Source organism: Diabrotica undecimpunctata, unplaced genomic scaffold, assembly GCF_040954645.1.
Source record: "Diabrotica undecimpunctata isolate CICGRU unplaced genomic scaffold, icDiaUnde3 ctg00002489.1, whole genome shotgun sequence".
Lineage (NCBI taxonomy): Eukaryota > Metazoa > Arthropoda > Insecta > Coleoptera > Chrysomelidae > Diabrotica > Diabrotica undecimpunctata.
In genome coordinates, this window is record NW_027313696.1 from 1 (window position 1) to 3,426 (window position 3,426).

A 3,426-nucleotide genomic window follows, 5' to 3' on the forward strand; every position below is an offset into this window, starting at 1 on the left:
CAAAAATTAACACAACGAACTTCAAATAAAGAAATCTATGCATAATAAATTAAAAAATAGAAAACTTGAGCTGGGTAAAAAAGAATTTATTATAACAATAATATAATTTAAATATTTATTGAAGCCTCATACACTATACAGCCATGTAGCCAATCATAAATTTAAGAATTCTTCACTGTCAGAATCTGAGCCACTCATATTACCAGTGTCTATTATGATTGGTTTAATGTTAGTGTTAACCATATTTTTTTCTCGGATATACCACTTTGTAATAATTTCATGAGTATGTTTCACACATTTTTCCCAAATTTCTGTGTTACATTGGTTTAGTGCCTCTTTCCACATATTTATAACAGCATTATCAGAATGTCCATTTCTACCAAGATTCTTATTGTAATATGACTTGCAGTTTGCCCAAATTAATTCAATAGCGTTGAATTCTCAGTGATAAGGAGGTGGTCTCAACACTTCATGGCCGTGTTCTTTTAGTAGTTCATGCTAACAGATGTTTTGCCAATAAATGCAACTTCTTTATCCCTTAATTCATTACTTATACTTTGCAGAGTAACATGTTTCTCTAAAAAAAAAAGAACAGATAAGTACAGAATAAACCACACTGTTATAACTAGTTCAATGAAAAAGAAGTAATACTTTGATTTTATAAAACTATAAATTATTTTAAATTAAAAAACTCACAAGAAAATTGACTTAATATCCATTAATGTATTCAGCAGAAATTTTCTTAAACTACTCTCAACAATCTTTTTTACAACATACATTTATATAAAGTATTGATTAAAAAGTACCTTCTGGTTATCATGGTACATGATACCATTATCTTATGGTATATCAAATTCAGATTGAAGAAATTTTTAACTACTTACTTTGTTGGTACATGTCGTATACTGTATTACGCACTGCCATTTTTGATCCCTCAGACAGATCAGTTGTTTTGTTTTTCGGATGAGGTCTACTTTTGCCTGGCTTTGAAAGAATGTGATTATTTTCTTTCCTTTTAATAATTGTACATACTGTTCGTCGTTATATTTTTAATGCAGCAGCTACTCTCTTAAATAAAGAATTGTTTAATGATTTTCATAAACGAACATACATTTCAATATGTTACCTGTTGAACAGACGAAAATGGCTCCAAAGGCCCTCCATTTACTTTTTCTAATTCGAAATACTCCAACACATTCAACACAAGTTGCTAAGCTTGAGAAGTTAAAGGCTTGCCAGGCATACTCTAAAAATAAAAACCTTTAAAAATATTTCATATTGTCCGTTGACGTAGTTTTAGCTATATTTAAATAATTAATGTCAATTTAGAGGTTAAAAAAATTTATTATTCGTTATTAGCTAATACATGAATTCTTACCTTAATAAATTGAACACGAAGGTAAGGGTTAGTCGTTATAACAACTGTTTGTTAAAAATATGTATATTTAAAGTATGAAAAAGGATTGATTATTTAAATCAAACGAAAATAATTTATAAAAATATTACACTCTGTCAAAACAAAATTTCCAATTGTCATGTCAATTGTCAGTAGACGAATCAATCAGAGATCATTGTTCTATGGCTGTCTTTGTTCAATGCATGGTGTTGTGTATGGACAGGCGGTTTAAGTTAATAGTTTTAGTTTCTGTGAGTAGGAAAGAGACGTAACATAAAAAATAATTCGTGAATAATGTCATACTTGTGCAAAGATCCGGCGGACCGACTGTAGCTATACATGTAGAGGGTATTTCAAATGTAGTGTCGGAAATTTCTCGGAACAGTAAAACCTGAGCTAACAAAGCAGTGGCGTTCCAAAAATTATTTACATATATGATTTAAGTCAAATTGTTAAAGATAAATGAACACTATGTATTATCTGTCAACCAAGATATCATATCCGTTTTTTTAGAATTACTGGAGCATGTTTTATTAACTTGTACATTATGATCTGACGCATTATCAGTATTAACAACAGATCCTACAGGCAAGTTGGGGATTAACTGTTCTTTCATTCATTTTCTTAATTTTCTAAATTCATATCATCTTGATAATCTCCTGTCTTGGCTCCTGATTTAAAAATCAAAAGGGCATTATGTATGAAACCCATCTCCCCACCACCATGTACGATAACCAACCCACTTTCTTTTGTTAAATGTTTTTGAGCAATCGTTTGCCACTCTCATCTGTTCAGCTATTTGCCGTAGTGTGTCCTGCATGTAAATAGGTTCCATCAACATACACAATTGACTCACCTGTGCTTCTGTAATATTTAATTTTGTCCAAATACTTAATGCGTAGAACACGAATCGTTTTCTTCCATGTTAATCCCAAATCTTTCACAATTCTGTAGAGAGAGCTCACACTTCCAGTCCACTCGTACACTTCTTCAAGCCTTTCTTGCAAAATCTTCAGTTATATACGACAACGTTCAGTCTCATGAAAACGGTGAATGGTATTTCTAATGAACTGTTTATCATACTCCCTCAAGTCTGTCACGGTTGCTTTCCTTTTGTTGTAGCTGGAAATTTTTATTGAAATATGCTGCGTTTGTTAACTTACTCGCTTGTTGAATGATTCTTCCTACTGTAGGTAAATATACTCCAGTAGCTTCGCTCACACGTTGTTTAATTTTGGTACGATTATCTTCAGGAAATAGTAAAACTATTCCTGTTGATTCTATTGTTAATCTGATTTGTTTACTCGTACTACACTTAACCATCTCAATTATACAAAATAGTTCTAATACGCGTGTTAGCACCTTTCTTTTTGAGAATCGAAAACATAATGAAACTAAATTACCAACTCGTTTTAAATACAGTGACTAGAAATTCTCGGAAATAATTCTTAACAGTTCTTTGTATGTCCTTAATGAGCCGTTAAGGTGTCATTAATGATGACTTTATAATTACGGTTTTAAGGTAACCGATACTCAATTAAACATTTGGCAACTTTTACCAAACTTCATATAGTAAACTCCATTCGCTTAGCTAGATATTTTGACAGATTCATTGTCGGAAACCTACAACACAACAATTCCTACTTCTCAGTATTATTAGCTCAAGTATCCTACTATTGCAGACTTCTTTCTTTAAAAAAAAGAAGAATTATTCTAAATAGTGGAAGTATGTACTAAACCCATCAAATTTTGGGTAGTATATATTTAAAAAATATATTTTAATTGTTATAATTTAACATAACTATTTATTATATGGTGCAGATAAATAAATATTGATTGTCGGTAATTCGCAAAGTTCTATTTTATTTACTATTTAGTTTGTTTACTATTAATATTGGCTGTGAGTACGTATGCTTGGTTGTATAGTAATTTCCAGCCACTTTTAGTCTGTCAAAAAGTAACTAACTTCGCAAAAAAATAATTACTAAATTCACTAGACAGTTGGGACTGGGAATAGCGAACCGAGTTTA

General features: G+C 30.9%; 1 long non-coding RNA gene across 1 annotated transcript; it reads right to left on the bottom strand.

Annotated features, from left to right (window-relative positions):
• Positions 1-458: 458 nt before the first annotated feature.
• On the bottom strand, positions 459-1,703 carry LOC140432000 (uncharacterized). The gene is made up of 3 exons (XR_011949747.1): positions 1,127-1,703; positions 885-1,068; positions 459-577 (listed from the first exon to the last, which is right to left on the bottom strand). It is a non-coding gene; the product is annotated as an uncharacterized lncRNA (long non-coding RNA).
• Positions 1,704-3,426: the final 1,723 nt, after the last annotated feature.